This window comes from Agelaius phoeniceus, chromosome 19 (assembly GCF_051311805.1).
Source record: "Agelaius phoeniceus isolate bAgePho1 chromosome 19, bAgePho1.hap1, whole genome shotgun sequence".
Classification (NCBI taxonomy): domain Eukaryota; kingdom Metazoa; phylum Chordata; class Aves; order Passeriformes; family Icteridae; genus Agelaius; species Agelaius phoeniceus.
This window is the reverse complement of record NC_135283.1, coordinates 9,320,070-9,326,846: the sequence shown is the minus strand read 5'-3', so window position 1 is coordinate 9,326,846 and position 6,777 is coordinate 9,320,070. Positions and strand designations below refer to the sequence as shown.

At 42.7% G+C, this 6,777-nt stretch overlaps 1 long non-coding RNA gene across 1 annotated transcript; it reads right to left on the bottom strand.

The window, feature by feature from the left end:
* Positions 1–293: 293 nt before the first annotated feature.
* LOC143695489 (uncharacterized) lies at positions 294–4,235 on the bottom strand. Its single transcript, XR_013184721.1, has 3 exons — positions 3,349–4,235; positions 1,538–1,661; positions 294–1,100 (listed from the first exon to the last, which is right to left on the bottom strand). It is a non-coding gene; the product is annotated as an uncharacterized LOC143695489 (long non-coding RNA).
* Between the last annotated feature and the right edge of the window lie 2,542 nt (positions 4,236–6,777).

Below are 6,777 nucleotides of genomic sequence, written 5' to 3'. Positions count from 1 at the left end.
GAGGGGACAAATCCTGGCATTGACTCCAGTTGAATGACATTACTCCTGGGAAATGATGGGGCAGCTCTTGGAAATAAATTTGTTTCATATCAGTGGCTGGTGAAAACTCAAAGCAGTCATAGGACAACCTTGACATCAGTAGCTTGGAGCACATTTTGTAACCCACAGGTCGACATGAAGATGGGGAGCAAGGACCTTGGAAGGTGCTGACTGAGAGACAGAAAAAAACCCTTTTCCCCTGTGAAAACTGGTCAGCAGAGTGAGATGGTCTGTTGAGCAACAGGGAAAATAGATTTATGTGTCACTGTTAGCTTCTGCGAACAAGCCAAAGTGTTCTGGCACAAAACACATGATATTTATTCACAAAAATGTGGAATTAATTGCTATCATCCAGATTTTTTTTAATGGGAACACATTTTGGGTTTTGGTTACAATAGTCCTGAGCCTCAGTCATTGTCAGAGTGGGACTGCCCTGCCGTGTGAAGCCCAACAGGAAACAGTGGTGGTCCAGGGAGGGAATTCCATGGAAATGTCCAGCCCACAGCAGCCTTTGAATGAGGGGAGTTCACTTGCATCTTTGTGGAAGTCACATTTATGACCTAATGCAAAGGTCTATTTACTTTAGCTTGTTACCAAGAAAATAACCTCCCAGATGTTTTACTTATTTCACCGACTGTTATATTTAGTTGATTTTCTTCTTCTCTGGCCTTTCTTTTAAAAGCAAAGGAGGTACATTCTCACCTCTCCTCCTCTCTGTCTATATCTATCTTCATGGTTGACCTGACATCTTGAAATTGAATCATAAGTTTTCTTTGTCTTAGATTCAAACTTTTAGAGGTGGATCTCCCAGGCTCTTGCCAAATACCAATCTCCAGCCATCTGAGGCTTTGTATCTTCTCCTTCCCCTGCCACACTGTGACCCAAATTGCAGTTTGCACCAGGGCATTCCTCTCTCATCAGAGCCACCAAAATGTCCTCCTCTTACACCTCTGCTTGTGTTTGACTTTCCTCTTTGCTTGGACCACAGCTCTGCTCTGGGCTGCTCTGGGATGGCACAGCACTCCTTTAGCATAGAAATTGCAGGTACCAGTTCCTTCAGCCTGTAGGGGAAGAGCCAGGAAAGAGAAAAGGAGCATGAGAAGGAGTGAATGCTGATGGAATTCCATCATCAATGCTGATGGAATGGTGAGGGAGGCTGAGCTGAGACAGCAGAGAGTTCTCAGTTACTCAATTTGACAGACACTACCTCTGGGTTAGCAGGAAATATTTCTGTTCTCACCTGAACTGGAATTTGGGTTTTTCTCAGTGTTCACGCTGTTGTACACCACCAGTGTGAATTGTGGTTATTCCTAGATATCCCCTATCCACTGTTCCCATGGAAGTCAACTACTGGAGACGCTGAGCTGGGCTCAGTGTTGCATATCCACATGTACTGCCTGCTACAGGTCTGCCAGTTTTTATCTGTGATCTGTACTCAGCAGCAACACTAAACTTCTGTATTTCATATTCTTATTCTCCATTTGAGGATGTAATTTACCTGTGTTTTGCACTCTTCAGAGTTTGGCTGTATCTGGGCTATCTGCTCTCTCCATTTCCTTGGTTAGTGGGGAATTGACTCTGTTCAGAATCTTCAGACACACACAGAAGAAAGAGATTTTTATCTACAGAGACAGAGATCACAGATATATGAACTATGTCAGGGGTGAGCAGGTCATTCTGATGCAATTTCATGGAAACATGCAATTACATTTATAGGCACAGTTGAGTAAGGTAATTTGGAGCACAGCTGGCCAGTAGCGGGGATTTTCTCCCCTCTAGTCATTGCCATGGACCCACGGGCTGGAGGAAAGCCCAGGTTGAAAGGGTCACTCACAGGCCAGTAAAGGAATATCTGTTGACTGGGAGCACCAGCCTTAACAGTTTCAAAAACATGTTTTTCTTCATCTTCTTGAAAGACAAGATTACACTTAGTCATCACTTATATGGTTGGACTCTTATGATCTCACAATTGCAAACCTTTTCCTTTCTTCCTCCTCCTCCCCCCTCTCTCCCTCTTTTTTTTTTTTTTTTTTTCTGTTTCTGTAGAACCATTTATTAAACATATGTTTTATTCCTGCCTGGGGATTTCCACTCAGTTTTCTGTGGTTGATATCCCAACGCCTGAAGTGTTCTCAGAGTACGGCTGGGGAGATCTTAGTCAATGCAGCAGGAAAGAAGTCATGCCTGTTCCCTTGCATTAAATAGGTGGGTCAGATTTCCAGCTGGTGTAAATTATCATGGCCATAGATCTGTACAGATGGTGGTTGCAGCTTCTCTGGGAGACTGGAGAGGTAAAGCTTTGCTAACAGTGGTGCTGAGGGAAGTATTCGGTCCTTGTGAGGATGTGTCCACATTGCCAGAGCAGTCTCTGGGTTGGATCAATTGGAAAGGACAGTGCTGCAGTGCCTTGTCCAGTCAAGTAAGTACGGTATGAAAGTTTATGACAGATCTGGATTTGTTTGGCCATATCTTCCAAATCTTTTTCACCATCTCTTAGGGCTTTGACTCTTGCCTGCAGTACCACTAAACTTTCTTGGTGCTGCAGCAAATTACTGAGTCTGAGTAAAGCTGTCCTACATACCTAAATGACGCCTTTGTTTCTGGAGAATTTCCATTAGTTTATCTCACTGATCCACTTTCCTACTTCCCTTTCCAGGCAGAAAACCTGTCAGCTTCTCTACTTCCCTGGTGAGATACTGCTACACAAGTCATTGCTTTGCCTTCTCACCCCAAACTCATTATTTAAACCCATCTTCATTAGACAGTATTATTATTGCATTTGCTGTTCCATCTGGAAGGCTTAAAACTCAGACACATAAAACAGAGTAAAACAATTTGTTCTGCCCCAGTGATCTTCTTGGTTGCTAGAGATCTCTTCAGCAACTTCCAGCTCTATTTACTCACCAATTAAACCAAATCCTTGTCATTTAATAGCTCTATGTAAATACTTACTTGGAATAAGTTTTGTTATCTGATGTTATACTGTGATGTACAATTTTAATTGATACAGCTAAAACGTATCCAAACTTTGAATGGTTTTCTTGTGACACGTGCTGTGCTAGGATATTCAAATTGCTGTTGTATAATGATGACTAATTCCTTAACTAAAGTCCATCAGTAAAATCTCAGCTTTTTATCTTACTCTTTTGAAGTATAAAAATACCATTATTTCATCTCCATAATACCGTTTATGTTTTATCTCAGCTCAGTCCTACTGCACAATTATCTACCAGCATCTGTAGCATCATTTTTTCTTGTATATTTACTGAGTCTTAAGTGTTGCAATTGAGTTATCACCTTATGGCTTACCTGGTGCCTATGTCCTCAGCACAGTGCTAGTGTAACCTTGAAGATGGTTTTCTTGATTTCTGGTGGGGAAAGTCTGTCTTCTAGGATTTCACTGCTCTCAAGATCCATGAACTTGTAACTAATTTCTGTTTGGTCTCAGGTGCTGTGGTCTCTTGAAGAAATTGTTTTTGAAGGGATGTATTTAGGGTAAGAGTAGAGGCCATCAGGCAGCTGCTCTTGGAATTGCTTGAGAGGCACAATGCAGGTGAAGGCACATCTCTGAGTGCCATGCATTGCTTTGTTCCTGGTGCTGTTCCTCCAGTCCCAGGTGTGTGTGCTTGGCTGTGCCCTTGCCTTGGCCTACACGCGAGAGGTTGGACATTCCTGGAGAGGGGAAAGGCTGCACCCTCACTGCTCTGTACAAGGACTGTGCCACTTCCCTTGTTCAGTCATGGGTCTGATTTGGCTAGCGCAATCCCTGTGCAGGTCATGCCTGTGGTGAACTGCTGGGCAAACCTTGATTTTGACGTCCTTTAGCCCTTGACCAGGGAAGAGCAGGAAGGGGAGAAGGTGGCCAGCAAACTGGATTATCTGCTTTAAGCTTGTTCTTTGGAGTAAGCCTCAAATTTGCTTTGGCTTTTCATGAGACAGACTTCTTTTTATTTGCTTTTTAAATGTATAGTTTGGTATATGGGAGTGTGGCTTCACCTCTGTGTTGTAGAAGCCTCTTCTTCTTGTGTCTCTGGCCTGTCCTGTGCTCTGTGATTTTCAAGTCCAAGATGCTCATTAAAGAGGTACATTAGGAAAGCCAAACTGCACCTCTGAAAGGGTGCATTCAATCAGTCTTTTTGCACTTTGCACCACAACAGGTGAATCCGTTAAGACTGCTTTCTTCTGGGATTAATTATAGAGTGAGAAGATACATTTTATGGCAGTACAGAGCAAAATCTTTGCTTTTAAACTCCCCAGTTTCACAGTCTGCAGGGAGAGATCCATCAGGAGAGACAGTGCCTAATCCAGCTTTCCTGTGTGCATCAATTAAAACTTCTAAACTGGGGTCTGAAACTTTGAATGTTACTCAGTAAACAGAACCTGTGCTGAATGAAAGCCCTAGACTAGAGCAGGCCCTGCTTAACAAGGCTGGCACCCCAGGTTCCTCCGGGAAAGGACAGCTCACCTCACTGAGCCATGGCTTGAACACTGTCAGAAAGTAGAAAGGCAATAGAAGTAGGGTGCACTTAATAAGTTATTAATAATATCTAGTGTATAATATATCAAAAAGAACTAAAACATTGTAGCTGTTTCACCAAATCAGGTCATGACTAAATGGTGTCTCCAGTGTCACCACGAGCTGCCAGACAGGATGATACAGGCTGTGTAATTGGTATTGGTGTGAAACAGTGGGGTCCAGAGCAGAGAAGATGAGGTTAATAGGGATGGGGTAATGGTATCCAAGAGTAACTTATGAAATAAAACAGAGAAATTGATAAAGCAAACTTCAGCAGCATGTGGCAATGGTGAGGGTGCCTGCAGAAGCCATCACAAGGTCTGGCTGCTGTGATGTATGTGAGCAGGACATTGTTCAGTGCTGCCTTGCTTTCCATGTCCCTCAATCCCTAAATTTTTTAATGCCTCTATTCTTCATCTGAAAAGTGAGGATCCAGTATCACCTTTAGGAGGATGTGGATTGTCTTAAATTATGAATGTCTGTGAAGCTCTTTGAAATCTTTGAATGGCTCTTGTTTCAGCAGTATAATGTATTATCTACGCTATCATTGCTGTGCTTGTTCAGGAAGAGTACAATGGTTTTTATTTGCAACTGCAGTCCCAGCTGAACTCTGCAGTTGGATGCTGAGGGATAGGTGTTCCATTAAAACTGCATGTGGAGAGCTCAGCTCTCATACCTCTAAGTATGAGAGTTGAAGGAGTAAGAGAAAGAAGGCTGCAGGACAGAGATAGATAAGTGCTAGCTGCAGCTTTTGCTTTGTTTTTCCCTTTTTCCTTGTCATTAATCTGGTCATCTAGAAATAAAAATTTATGCCTGTATCTATTAGAGAAGCATAGCAGGAATGTAAGATTTATTGGCACCAACATGCAGGAGCAATTTCAGAAAGAGCTCTGGAAATAAACTCATGTGTTGGGGTTTACCTTACTCTGAACTCTTCCTCTATAAGAATTAATGAGCAGAACTATGCCAATTGATCATTGACTTTTGCCCTTCTATGCCACCTTTAGTAAAAATTCTTAGGCCCTCTTTAGGGTTGGCACTTGATACCAAAGCAACTATGGGGTGGGAGTTTTAATATTCTGGACTAGACACATGTACTGGTTAATTCCAAGCCTTGCAAAGTCAATGAGAACTTCAGAAAGACCCAGGTGTGAGTGGTGACTCTGCTCTACTTGCATGGCTTTGGCTGAGTTTTTCTGTGCTGTGCTCACAGAAATTCTGTGAATGCTCTCAGGCTGTTAAGACAGGATGGTGGAGTCAAAATTACTCAAAATGAGGAGAGGAGTGGCAGGAATTAGCTGGTTTTCAGGAGCCACTGCACACATGTTGCATTGTAAACTCCCATTCCAAAGTGGCATTGAACATTCATTCTGATGTTATGAAAATGTGATCTGTAGTGATGTACAATGATTTAACAGGGTTGTGAATGGAGGTGGTTTTTCTACCTGGCAAAAAGCTGGTAAACAATGTCCAAAGTCTCTTGCTCCCCACAGACCTGAGTTGCAGCCAGCAGGGCTCAGTTCTGTGTGTGAAGAACCTTGGAGGCCAGACCCCTTCTTCCCTTAAACCTCCAGGATACCCAGGAAGTCACAATGTGGAATTGATGCACAGCTGAGGTTTAATGCAGCTCCAAGAGATCAATGTGTAATGATGCTTTTCCACTTCATTCCAAGGAATGTTTCTTCTGCCCTTCCTGTTCCCTTGCCTCTTTTAGCTCTGGTTAACTACAGTGGAGAAAATTCACTCACAAAGCCTCTTCTTTCTTGCAGTAGTGTGATTGGTTGCCCAAGGAAGGGCAAGTCAGTCTGGTTTTCAAAGCATTTTTGTAGGATTGAACTGACTTAAAGCTTAATAGGATATGTACAGTGTTACACAGAATGCAGCTCTCGTGCTGTGCACTGAAGATTTACAATTATTTTAATTTGACCCAAATGAAAATGTTATGAGCCAAGTTATTTTGCAGACATCTCTTCTGGATGGTTATTTGATTCCTTACACTTCATATGGAAGATTTAACTTGAGGTTTGGCTGCTCTATTCATGTGTCCAAATGTATTTTGGGGTTTGGTTTTTCAAAGCAGACCTCCTCAGCTTTTACAGGTGCAGTTTTTTGTCCTTGCAACTAACTTTGCCTTCAAAGGGATGTTGAGTGTTGGGAGGGGGTAAAGTGGGACTGACTGCAGCACAAGGAGTGGCACAACATGGTGGGCACCCAGAACTGGG